This window comes from Zootoca vivipara, chromosome 7 (genome assembly GCF_965207765.1).
Source record: "Zootoca vivipara chromosome 7, rZooViv2.hap1.1, whole genome shotgun sequence".
Lineage (NCBI taxonomy): Eukaryota > Metazoa > Chordata > Lepidosauria > Squamata > Lacertidae > Zootoca > Zootoca vivipara.
In genome coordinates this window covers 51,336,456-51,350,267 of record NC_142590.1, presented here as the reverse complement: position 1 = coordinate 51,350,267, position 13,812 = coordinate 51,336,456, and the positions used below count along the sequence as shown (strand labels likewise).

The 13,812-nt window shown below is 44.2% G+C and overlaps 1 long non-coding RNA gene across 2 annotated transcripts in view; it reads left to right on the top strand.

Moving 5' to 3' along the window:
• LOC118088681 (uncharacterized) overlaps positions 1-13,812 on the top strand; it is a 49,325-nt gene that overhangs the window by 22,516 nt on the left and 12,997 nt on the right. Inside the window, exons 3-4 of one of the 2 annotated variants that reach the window (XR_004693043.3) lie at positions 6,904-7,047; positions 8,038-8,186. This is a non-coding gene — a long non-coding RNA (uncharacterized LOC118088681). The remainder of the gene's footprint in view (positions 1-6,903; positions 7,048-8,037; positions 8,187-13,812) is intronic. The other variant, XR_015951081.1, reaches the window with a different exon arrangement.

The window sequence follows — 13,812 nt, the reverse complement described above, 5'->3', positions numbered from 1 at the left end:
AGGTAGTAGACCTGGGGTCACTAATGTGGTGCCCATGGTGCAAAAGATTCCTGCATTGCAAGGGGTTGGACAAGATGACTCTTGGGGTCCCTTCCAACTCTACGGTTATATGATTCTATTTCAAGCAACAGACTTGCAATGTGTCCTTGGGTAAGTCCTTTTCTTTAGCCCCTTGACTCACTCACTACAGACTGTCTTGTATCCATCCCAGCGAGAGGCTGTGACTTTGCTTTAAAGAGAACTTGAAAATGCCACTTTATGTTTAGTGGTACCTTGGTTCTCAAACTTAACCCATTCTGGAAGTCCATTCCAAAACCAAAGCATTCCAAAACCAAGGTGCGCTTTCCCATAGACAGTAATGCAAAATGGATTAATCTGTTCCAGACTTTTAAAAACAACACCCAAAACAGCAATTTAACATGAATTTTACTATCTAACGAGACCATTGATCCATAACATGAAAGCAATGAAGAGTGTACTGCAGTCACACAAACAGTCGATCAGTAGCTGAACTGGGTTCCACACGGTCACAAAAACAAAACAAAAAAGAGCTGCAAAAACAAAAATGCAAAATAAATAGCAAAAAAAGACGGACCTCAGTGTAACACTCAAAATGGAAATGTGCCACTCAAAGCGGAAGTGTGGCACTCAAATCGGAAGCGTAACACTCAAGACGGAGCATGTTTGGCTTCCGAAAAAAGTTTGCAAACTGGAACACTTCCAGGTTTGCAGTGTTTGGGTTTCAAGTTGTTTGAGTACCAAGGTGTTGGAGAACCAAAGTACCACAGTACAAGCAATGCCTCCCTCCCAAGATTGTGGGATTTTGCTGCCATCTTGTGTGCAGCTGGAGCATAGTGTCTAGTAGATAATTGTATTCGCGTAGGTCTCCGTGTTGGTCTGACGCAGTCGAAATATAAAATATAAAATAAAAACTTGCCCAGATAATTGTATGGGAGGCTGCTGTGTAATCATCACCTTAAGTCTATGCTGCATCTGCCTTGACTGACTGTGGGTGGAATATTTTGTTTCTTTGTGAAGTGGGAACCAGAGTTTCTGTTATGGAGAGGGGAATAAGTGAGCATTGCAAATACATTTTAAAATGTTTGACTGCTTTCAGTTTTGCAAATCTGAAACAAGAAAACTGTTCTGGCAAATATTTTGCAGTGCCTTGTATTCTAGGAGGGATTTTTGGTGCACAAATGTTTTCCTGCTAAATAAAACATGGAATAATGTATGTACACAAACATACTGACCAGTTCAACTTCTGATATACATTTGCAATGATGCAGATAATTCTATCTAGTAGAAGAAAAATGTAGGCTATCAAATGGGTTGAACAGTCAAATATATTTATTCAACTTTTATTAAATCAATTTCTTTAAATTCAGATTATGATCCTTAATAATTGTCTTTTTTCTGGTGTTTGAGTTCATGTATACACATCTGAAGCTTTTTACATGCTGCTATTAAAAGCTATAAAGGTTTAAGCCAGTGTTTCCCAAACTTGGGTTGATGGCTGTTTTTGGACTACAACTCCCATCATCCCTAGCTAGCAGGACCAGTGGTCAGGGATGATGGGAATTGCAGTCCAAAAACAGCTGTCAACCCAAGTTTAGGAAACACTGGTCTAAGCAATAAAAAGCTATAAAGGTCTGAGAGTGCCCTTGTACAATCTGTTTTCATCCTTATAAAATGAAATGTGCTCACCGCACTCCCTTCCTTGAGTTGCCAACTTAGTGGGAGTTTAAAACTGTGTTTCAGTTCCCCAGGAACTGATGAATTATTGGCCTAGCAGTAGCTTTTTAAAGTATATATATAATATTGTTGCTGAACCCAGAGGAGGAACAGAAGGAAGCTTGTTGTGTTTGAGACAGAAATGTCATGTTATGGCTGAATTAGGGGAATACGATTCAGAATAAACTAGCAGGAATTAAGCTTTCTGAGGGCAAGCACAATATGCTGAAAAAATAAGTGATATAAATATTCAGCAATTTTCTCCACTAAGATTCTGAAACATTAAGGGTATGTTCCACTGGGAACTTATATGCAGGCTTCATTTATTTTCAAAATGAGAAAAAATGGAACCCAGAATATAAAGACAAAACAACTTCGGTAAAAGGGTATTTTCAGCAAAAGATGCTAAGCTTTCGAACTGAGGAATTCATCAGTGCGTATCTTTGAGAACAAAATTACATTACTCAATAGGGATGAGCATGATTCTAAAATTGACAAAATTAGACAAAATCCTTGCCTAGTGTCTATACAAAGATTTAGATAACCATTTTAATCAAGTGATAAGAATTTTAAAATTTAAATACCAAATTGAGTCTTCGTGTGTTTATGTAGTCAGAAGCTCACCACACACTTACAACAGATAGAAAAATATTGGCAAAGTTGGGGTAACCCTAAGGTTTACAGATGTCTGAAAATCTTGGGGGGGGGGAACCTAAGGAGTAAAGTCAGTGCTATGTTTCTAGGAAAAGAGGTGCCAGAGCTTGCCATGAACGCCTCCCTTGTTCTCTTACAATGGCAATGGCACCCACCTGAGAGGTGCCAGAACTGAGTTCCAGTGAGTTCTGACTGGGAAAAAACAGCCTTGGGTAAAATCCGTACCAAAAGGACCTCATAATAACTAGGACATTTTAGTGAGAGGGGGGGAAATCCTAACAATTGGGTGGGAGGGGAGAATAGAACGGAGTGGGTAGAACAGGGCAGAAAAAATATGTGTGATACATGAGAAAAAAATGGAAGACCAGATGAGTCTTTTAGGCTGATCAAGCAGGGCTCAGTGGGCAAGAAGTGGTGACTGACTGATGGAGCGGGATGAAAACTGAAAGTGTGTGTGTGTGTGTGTTGGGGTGGGGGGTGGGGAATGAAGTGTCTCGAATCCTGTACAAAAGCCCTTCACACTGCAACATTTTGTTGCAGGTCCTCTTCATTCCCTCCACTTTTTATGTGGAAACTGTGAGTGTCACTGCTTACGTTGTTGGACATGGTGCCATCCTCACACAGCAGGGAGGTTATCTTCATCTGGCACCTAAGGTTTGCTGAAGAGCAGAAATCCTTCCCAGGAAAAGAAATACCCTAAAGGAAGGGGTCACGGAACAGATCAGTGAAGGAAGAGTGGGGTGGACATGGTGAGAACATTGCCTCTGTGAGCAGCTGCTTTCCCCATGCCCCTGAAGGGCTGAGTCAATTCCAGCTCTTTCAGGGAGTGGATACAGGGGTCAGCAAACTTTTTCAGCAGGGGGCCGGTCCACTGTCCCTCAGACCTTGTGGGGGGCCGGACTATATTTTGAAAAAAATATATGAACGAATTCCTGTGCCCCACAAATAACCCAGGGATGCATTTTAAATAAAAGGACACATTCTACTCATGTAAAAACATGCTGATTCCTGGACCGTCCGCGGGCCGGATTTAGAAGGTGATTGGGCCGCATCCGGCCCCCGGGCCTTAGTTTGGGGACTCCTGGGATAGACTAAGGAGAAGGCTGGGGAAGGAGGGAGAGACTATTATTGGGTGCTCCCACTGAGGAGAGTGCCTCAGCGCCCACCTCAGTAATTACACAGAGTGCAGTGTTGTGTACTCAGTAATGCACTCTGAAGATCAACAAAGAAAATGCTGGTGGAAAGGAGAAAGGGGCAAAACCTGACTACATTTTCTTTTTTTGCTTTGGAGGCACTGAAGTGACTCAGAACTGTGGCTTTAAGAACTTGTGCTTGAGCTTGCTTTTTCCTCCTCCCTCCGATGGCTTTGTTCTCTTGTGCCATGTCCTTTTAGATTGTGAGCACCTCTCCTCTGTTCAGCAAGGATGGGAGTACAATCCCGGCATCCAATGATATGGATGGGCATGTTTAAGGGGATGTATTCAGTGTAGGAGAGGCTGAGCTAGCGCAAACAGGAGCTTGGGCCACTTGGATTTTTTTTTATTGAGTCTTTTTGTGGGCGCCATAGGAAGTACTCAGTGTGGCTGATGCCCACTAGACCTGGTAGGGTGCTAGGCAGTCATGGGGACATAGTCAATGAGATCATGGGGGCATGACCAGTTTTTCTGGTTCCCCCATCCTCCTTTGCAAAGGTACTGTAGACAATTAAGCATTGTAGGATGAAGAGTCACTCAGGAAAGGTGGCAGTGGTGGAGAGCGAGAGATGGAAGGGTGGTGGTTAATGGAAGAAAGCATGAGATACTTTCAGTCCTCTGGTGATGGGTGGCAGAGAGGGGAAGAGAAGGAATTGGAAGAGGGGCAGGTGGAAATGCCTGGGTAGAAAGGGGGCATTTGGAGGAACAGGGAGAGAAGGAGGTAAGTAGGGGTGAGAGAGAAAGAGAGACAGAGAGGGAGAGAGGGAGTTTTATGCCTCTGGTGACGACATCCTCAACTTCAGAGTTGCCACAGAAGTAGGGTGCCCAGGGAAACTGGCACCAGCTACACCCCAGAACTGTAAGTGGCGCTCTTCGATATATTTTCAATTGTCAACCTAGGTGTTATGTACTGAGCTGAATCCTAGAACAATAGGATCCAGAATGCAGCAGTCTGATTGGTCTGCAGGAGCCACCCAATCCAGCTCCAGGTGGAAGTGAATCAGCAACCTGATTGGTCTGCAGGAGCAGCCAATCAGGCTGCTGGCAGAAGTGATTCCGCAACCTGATTGACCTGCAGAAGTGAATCCGCAACCTGATTGGCCTGCCAGGCTGCTGGCAGAAGTGAATCTGCAACCTGATTGGCCTACAGGTGCAGCCCTGAAGTAGCCAATCACGCAAGGCCCATTGTGTAAATAATATATATAAGCAGACGTTTTGGGGAAAGAGCCATTCTTCTCTTCTTCTCCTTTTGCTACTACAAGCTGAATAGAGAGCATGAAATTCACGCTCGACTCCGACTCCGAGTATATTTCACTAGACTTTGACTCAAAGTTTTCTTTGACCTGTAGGGTATCACTGTTTGTGCCTGACAAAGCAGCTAGTTTTTGTGTTATTTTTCATCTCCCTGTGTTTGAACAAATGCATTTATTTTTGTGTGTTTCTGGTGTGTGATAAGGGAAGTATTTACCCAGATCTTTAAAAATGGGGTCCACTTTATTTTTTGCGGCGGCGGTGGCAGGAGGGGGCTTGAGTCAGTAAGGTTAGCAAGAAGTAACTGCTTGATCTTGGAACACAGTCCTTGGTACTAATACAAAGTTTGCAACTAAGTCTTCAAAAGCAAAAACATTTCCAAGAATGTTAAACTTCAATTATTATAATTCGAACACTTTGCCTTTCTCTAAAGTGTGTGACAATGACAAAAAGGGAAGAAAAACAAATTAATGGGAAATGGTGAGGAGAATTTATGGACCAGAAAGATTGAAGAATTTTATTGGCTGTATGAAGAACAGATATTGTCGCAAAGACTAAATCAAAGTGATTAAGATAGATTGGCTGCGTTCTAGGAATGCCTGCCGAAAGAAAACCATGACAAATTTTTAGATGCATTGCTATAAGGTAGAACTTCAGGATGGCCTTGACTAAGATGCATAGATAAGATAGAAAGTGGTTTTAAATGAGTAGTGTGTTTACAAACTGGAAGAGAACACGCCTGGAAAACGAATGGAGGAAAATTGCTACCGTGGCAGCAAAGAGCCTGTATTGAGAGATGTTCTTTATGCAGAAAAACCTCTTATAATCCCATTAGTCAAGATGTATGGAGTAGCAACTAGACATGACAGTGGGAGGTGTGTTTTGGACTGTAATCCCATACTCACTTTCAGGAGAATAATCTCTATTGAACTCAGTGCAACTGATTTTGGAGCAGGGGTATATAGGATCGCGCTGTTTAAAATGCACCATAACAGGATCTCTATCATCTCAGCCTCCCCCAATTTGGTGGTCTCCAGATATTGTTGAACTACAGCTGCCAGAATCTCTGTCTGAGGCTGATGTGAGTTGTAGTACAAAACACTGGGAGCAGGGAGGGCACCAGGTTGGGGCCCCATGGGGCAAATGGGGCTCCATGGGGCAAATTGTAGTTATGGGATGAAAGTGGTATGGTATGGTATGGTATGGGGGTGAATCTCCATTTTACTAGCACCATGACCCCAAACTGAATGACCTTATGCTTGATTATACTTTTGAAAAACTGTGGGAAAGAAGATCATGGGTCTTTCGCTTAGTACAGTATAGGACTTTGGCTCAGATAGTCCAGTCCTGTGGGTGATGATGTCTACACAGCAATGCACAAGAATCATTCAACACATTGGCACAGCTGCTTGTGATCAATGGGGAGGTTTGCTTCAGAAACCGACATAGCATTGCAATCACTTGTTTCAACCAGACAACCGCCATATGTATATGGAAAAGCCTTGGGCAGTCCACATTATTGCACATACTGCTTCAATTTGTACTACATTCCTGTGTTTTCTCGTGTGAAATTTAGCCTGCAGTCCTATATACACAGTTCTATATTTTCTCTTACTGTTAGTCTTAAGCCTGCTCTGTACCAACAGGAGGCATGCAAGGTTGCTTATACCTATCATTTAATGCCAAAATACTATGTAGTTAGAATAGTTAAGGAAGTTATGTTGCAATAATAGGTATGTGCTTGCCTGGGAGTGCGATTCATTGGATTCAGTGTGTCTTGCTCCTGAGTGATTGCTTAGAATATTTTGGAACTAGTTTGGGCAGGAGAAAGTTTATTAAGAGGATGGAACTCGGGACTTAGTAATATATAGCCATATCAGTAGCTGTTTGGCTAATTATCCTTCATTTGTCAATTTCTTTTAATTAACAATTCTTACGTAAATTGCTGCTATCTTTTTTATCCCCATTGTACTGCCTTGCCCTTTAGATTAATTTTCTGTTGCTTTAGTATTTACAGTTTATTTCATACCGGTATTTCATTCCCTCCCCATTAATCGTTATATCGTTCAAGGTGCTGGTTTTGATGTGCAAAGTCCTTTACAGCATGGGACCAGGATACCTGAAGGACCATCTTGCCCCTTATATACCCAACCAATCACTGTGCTGCACTTGAGAGCCTCTTGCAGACACCATCAAGATGTCTGTTCTGCGCAAGGTAGGAATCAAACGTTTAGTGTTTTGGCACCTGCCCTTTGGATTTCCCTCCCCTTGACTATTAGACAAGCACAGTCTCTCTGTCTTTTCAGTGCCTACTGAAAACCTTCCTCAGAGCCGTCTTTCCCATAGGGCTTAATGGTGCGTCGCGCCAGGGCCCTGGCCTCTCAGGAGTGTCCCAGCAAGTGGTGGAGCTGCGCAGCTTTGCCGGCGGCCTCCCCTTTCCCTGCACGCCCGCCAGTGGCACCCTGCCAACCATAAGACTGGCGGGCATGCAGCTTCCCTCCCTAGCCTTCTCGGGAGGAGAGCAATCCCCGCAGAGGCTTAGGATGGAAGCTGCGCCCCACCAACCATAGGGCTGGCAGGAGTGCAGCTTCCCTCCCAAGCCTCTGTGGGGATCGCTCTCCTCCTGAGGAGGCTTGGGAGGGAAGCTGCACTCTCGTCCCACGGAGGCTTGGGAGGGGCGCAACCTCACTCCCAAGCCTCTGCGGGAATCGCTCTCCCACAGTGGCATGGGGGAGAGTTGTGCCCCTGATGGCTGGCAGTGCGCAGCTACGGCCATCCCAACACTATCCATGGTAATTTGGGGGCGCTGGGCAGATATTTGCACCCCGTGCCGCATCTGCTAAAGACGGCCCTGACCTTCCTCTTTCAATTAGCCTTTGAAGTTAATATCTTTCCTAGTCTGCATACAAATTGGAATTTTTTCAATATGTTTTCAATATCTTTTTATTGTTTTATCACTTGTTAAGTGGGGTCCTTTGGGAGGAAAGAGAAGATATAAAATAAATAAATAAATAAATATGTGTGTGTATATATATATATATATATATATATATATATATATATATATATGGCTTTCTTAAATTTCATTTATGTTCCCATTATTTGTCTGCTTTGATTTAACTAAATCATTCAAATGTATTCTACTTTTGATCTGATTCTGGATCTTTTTTTTTATTAAAAAAAAAATCCTATTATTTTGCTGCAGGAGGTTCAGCAAAGCTAAAAACAGAGATATTCAATCACTTAACTTCCCTGACACTGAAGAAACTCTCCTTTGGTTTTTCTGAATGTACGAGCTTTCAGGAATGCTGCAACAGAATCTGAAGAAGCTTGGAAGCGCCACAGAATGCAAAGGTTCTTGTGGGATTTTGTAACTTGAATTGTAATCTATTTACCATTGTTAATAGCACATGCAAAATCTTTCCTTCCCTCTCTCTGGGAAGCCTTTTGTACTGTGCTTTACGGGTCAAATTGTGTTATTAGCAAAGGGCCTCTAGAAGGAGCTGTTGCTCTTTCCAAGTGACCTCCAGAGAAAAAAAAGAAAAGAAAAAGTGCTCCCTGTTGAGAGAGGCTGGCTGGCTTTGTCAGACAACATAGCCCCAATTGGAAAGACAAAATGTGAAGATGAGAGAGACGTTGGTCCTGGAGGTTGGGTTTGAAATTGGACTCATGTTATTATATTTGAAGCCTCATTTCAATAGCAACTGGTTGCCACAGTCAAGAGTTTCAGATTTATGGTTTGAAACAGACTTGTGAAAAGGCAAAATCAACAAGGACTCTGGTGGCACCTCAAAAAATGAACAGATTTATATTTTCCTAGGCTAGAGCCAACTTTTCATGCAGTTCTTCAGCGTGGCGAGCCTGTCTCCTTCCAGATGTTATAGAACTAGTAACTCCCTTTGGACTTGCGGACTGAGGCTGATGTGGAGGTAACAACATCTGCAGGGCACCAGGTTGGAGAAGATTCATATGGTTGAACTAGGCCATATGAATGTCTGGAGGCAAATGAGTTCCAAAGATAAGGAGCCACGGATGAAAGTGCATGGAGTTGTGAGACAATAGATGCTGGTTTTTGTTCTAAGGGCTAAAGCAGATATCATCTGGTAGGAGAGCCAAGAGTGTGTTTCCTTAGAAAGATGCCCTGTGTAGAGTGGTAGAGATGGGCTTGATCCTAGTCTCAAAGCCATTGTATGGAAAATTTAGGAATAGATTTAGCTTAGAAGTGCCATTTGCATTCAACCACGGAAGACAGATCCCTCCTCTGAAGAGCTTACAACCTAATTTTAGATAGATGGGAAGCCTGCAGAGGGCAAGATGGAAGAAGAGAAACATTATCCCCAAATGAGAAGAATCACATTCCTGGGACTGAATGTCCAGTGTTGGCACCTGCTCTGCAGAAAATCCTGGAGATTAGGCCGATTCCACTGTGTACTCACTATACATATTAATAAGAACCTAACAAGACATGGGTTGTTGTTTCTTGTTTAATGGAAGCCACAGGGACCCTTGAATTGAATCAGGACCATAGCATTGAAGAATGAGATTAATCCTTTGTTTTTGTAGCATTCTTCCAATTAACCCTCACTGCCATCTGTAGTTTACTGGTAGATACAGGCAAGAGAATTTTAATCAGAAAATTTTTTAATCAGAAAAACCCTACCTATTCTAGTGTCATATTCCTAATCTAACCAGTATCTCTTCTTTGCACCTATCTTTTTAATGCAGGAGAATCATAATCATGACTATTCCACACTGCATCTAATTTGGGCCCAAAAGACTGACTTTAAAAATTAGAAGCAGAAAAACACTGGGCAGGGGAAAATGTCTCCTGTTAAAAAATAATTCAAGGTTAGGTAAGACGTCTATGGAGGAAATCAGCAGGTAGCTGGCCTTGCATATGCCTTGCTAGAACCTGGCACACCAGGAAACTTGAATCTTATGGCTAGAATGAAAAGCGGAATTGTCAAGAATGGGATGACATCAAAATCTTTCACCTAATGCACTTCCACAGTGTGCATAGTGTATAAACTGTATGCCAGGACTGGAAATGTTGGTGGCAGAAAGGAAGGCGGGATTACTACCTTTCTTGGTATGGCTTCATGTGGGGTTTATTTTGGGAAGCACGCTCTCACTTGTCCCACATAATAACATTGCTCCCTATGATTCTGGACTCCTGCAATGATTTTCAAAAAATTTAGGGAGTAACTTATTGCAGGACATATACAGACAAAGGCATCTGAAGCAGGCGACCCTTGCGGTAATAATTCCCTCAGTAAATCTGGTCGCAGCTGCTCCTGCTGATGCACTGACTCGTGGGTGAGATCAGAGCGCAGTAGAGCAGGGCTGCTCTGTGACTTCCTGAGTCATCAATCAGACTAGAAAGCATGTTGACACTACTAAGCTAAAGGACAAGAATCAGTGACACCTTGGCGCCTCTGCACGGCACAGACTTGTTCTGTTAGCAGTCCCGGGGGGTTCTGGTGTCTCTGTCTCTTCTAGTTGTTGTCAGTCTGCCTGGCACCTGGCACCTTTTTCTCTGGCATTGGCTTCCACTGCTAGGCCTTCTGGCATGGTATGCCGAGCCTTCTTTCCCCAGATCCAGTTGCCGTCTCCTGCTCTTTCCAAGCAAAGGTGTCGCTAGCTAGCCCCTAAAAACAACATATGCCATCTCTGACGGTTCTTTTTTATCAGCTTCTGTTTCCATGTTCAGTTCCCATCTTGCAAATGCGGCTGTCTGCATGGTTATGTTCCAAACCTGCCCCCTTTTCCATCACCTTATTCATAGAATGGTTTGACCTGTGAACCCCCCCTGAGGCCCATGGAGAGGAGCGCTGGGCTGGAGTGCCATGCTGGGGTCGCCCCTTGCCCACCTCCCTCCATTTGTGCCCACTCACTGTCTAGGGAGTGTGCCAAGTGAGGAGAGAGTGAGTACTGGCTGGGCAGCCATTCAGCAAGGGGGCTGGAGACATGGCGGTGAGGCCAAGCTGGGCTTTGGGGCCCAGAGACCCCCAGGGGAAGGCAGGGAAGGACGGGGAGCCTGGGATGGGGCCCACCAGAATGCACCTGGGTGGGATAAGGATCCCCACAGAAGCCAATGTCTGTAGAGGGGTGCCTAGTTTGTGCCCCCTCAAAATTATGCGTCCAGGACCATGACCCTCCCGGTCCTTCCGCGTTATGCCTCTTGGGTACCTGTGGCTCATGCAACCACAAGGACAGGGTGTATCAAGGATTTATTTTTGCATTAGAAAGGGGTGCCAGCTATATAGGAAAGGTCCTACTGCATGGTTACATTGGGTGCATGGAGTCGTCAGCCATGCGGGATCATGTTATGGAAAAGGGTCTCTTGTAAGTCTGCTGCTGCATTTGAAGGGCATCTCACCTGGGCAAGATGTATTGACGAAAGACATGCTTTTTCTATTTTTTTTAATTAAAGGTTTTCTTGGTCTACAAAGATATGTGCAATGTCTCTCATAACATTTTTACAAATCAGTTTCATTTATTGAGACATTGGGAAGAAAGGGGGGGAGAGAGGTAGATGGGGGGAGGGTGGGTGTGGAGTGGGGTCGGGTATCGATGTTTCTATTTTGCTTAATATATGTGGTTTTTTTGTCAGCATCGCTTGTGTAGGTTCTCTGCTGTTCACTTGTGTTCCTTTGGTGGTGAGAGGTGCTGGGTTGGCCTAGGATATGGTTGTTCATTTGTGGTTGGCTGTGGTGGTCTTTGTTTCGTGTGTGAGTGGGGTGGGTGGGAGTTTTGGATCAGGTTAGCCATATTGATTTGCATGCTGTTGGTGGATTTTTGTCATTGTCTTGTTGGGCTGTGTATGTGATAAAAGGGAGCCATACAGGGGTGAAGCCATCTTCTTCTATTTGTCTCCGTGTCAGTTTCAGCTTATTGGTTAATTTTTCTAGTAAGGCTGTTTCCCATACTGTTTGGTACCATTGGTCCATACTTACTTCTGACAGGTCTCTCCAGTGTCTGGTTATGGTGTTTCTGGTTGCTGAGGAAAGACACCCTTTTTTCAAATGTAGGGTGCTATTTAGCTCCTCTTATTGCTGTGATGGTTAGAGTACCAGAACACAGTACTCTGCTGCTGCACTACATTCTCTCCCCATCCCCCAGCCTCTCTGCTTCCCTTGAGTTTTACAAGCTGTGCCCTGGGTTTGCATTCGGCTTCTTTTCACTTCTGCAAATCTCGGCCTCAAGGCAGAACAGGAACAGGAGCTATATGAAATAGCTTCAGGCACCTGCCAAGGCTTGGCTCTTAATTTTGGATTTCCCTGTGCATCAGTTTCTCCAGATCATTTTTCGTTACTCAGGAGGAAAACTGATCCATCAAGCTCTTTTCTTGTATCGCCTGTGGCATTGTCTAATTTCACACCCCCTTGTCCTACTCGCAGCATGCTAGACGGATCTGTCCCTCTTTGGTTTCACAACTGCTGAGTCTTGGATCTTTTTTTGCATTAGAGGTGTTGAGGACTTGATGCACTTCCCGCTCCTCTTGTTGGAATAACCCCCAGCGCAGGCAGCCTCTCTTTTAGGATGCTGTCACTTAAGCTCCTCGCTGCTTGATAGGGGAGCGAGCTAGATGGGTTTGCGACTGCCCTCTGTTTACACATGTCCTTTGAGTGCAAGTCTGCTCTTGGTTAATTGCAGCAGGGCTCATGTCAGAGGCAGTTTTTAATTGGCTTATGGTGTGAAAAACCGTGAAATCTGGGCCATGTTTTATTATAGTTCCTATCGCTCTGAACAAGATGGGAGTAATTAAACTCATGGTGTCATTTTAGCTCAGCTCAGCTCTGTTCAAAGCAGGTTTTATTTTTAAGCATTATAGATATGGCGTAGCCTTCTGATAGCAAAGTCAGGGATTTTGTGTGTGTACATTTCTATTCTCTGCCATAACCTGGTTGGTCCTGCCGTCTATGCGCTAAAACAAATGGGAGCTTTAGCCTTCCTACGAGTTTTGTAAGAGGAGAATTTGCTGCTAAGCTGGTCCCTTCTAGTGCGTGGAGTTGCTTTGCAGCTGCTAAGTGGACTTATCTTCCAGACACTATAACGTTTTTGTTCTGATCACTAAGCCTGTGAGGAGTAGGCAGTTTTGAAGGGTAAGAATTTCATTTCCTACTCAGCGTCACAGAAGATGCCAACCCCATTTTCAGGGCATACTTTTGAGCCAAGGCTCATCAGCGTTAAGCCCCTGAATCTGCTTTCAATGTCAGGGAATGTCAGCGTAATGTAATGGCACTGGGGGCCTCTGAGTACATGCAGAGTGCCTCCCCCACAAGGGATTTCCCCCTTCGTCTCTACCCATGTGTGCCCAGCATTATCCACCCACAAATCTGCACCAGAGGGTTGGGGGAACCCCAGAATGGATTCAGGGGGCACTCAGGGGGAGAAGGGAGGGAGAAATTTCTGCTGTGCAAGAACTCTTTGTGCTGACAGAACATTTTGCTTGGTGCTGCATTGGATATAATTCATCGGCTTCCACCCTTCCTACCTTCCTGCCCCTTATGCCCGGAACTGCCCTCCAAAACACATCTATGTGACCACTACCCTCTCCTCAAAGCTGACCTTTTCCAGGACATTTTTGGAACAACTAAGTGGTCCCAATACTATATCACAACTAAGCCAAAATACCTGTCTTTAAAATAATTGTATATTCTTTCCCTGTTTATTCCTGTCTCCATTTCACCCCTTTCCTCTTTGTTTTCCACATGCCTTTTTAATGTTCGTAAGTCCTCTGCGACATGGATTTGTCAAGCATGTTCTTCATAAAGCATTTTGTACCAGTATATAGATGGCAGCGTCCTCATCAATGATGGACTTGGATCTAGGAGATCTGGGCGGCCTTGGAAAAGTCACTTTCTCTCAGTGTAGCCTACCTTGCATGGGAGCTGTGAGGGTAACTCTGGAGTCCTTTGAGAAAGTATGGAAAACAAATATGCTAAAAATCACATCTCTATTCCATGGAAGCATCTTC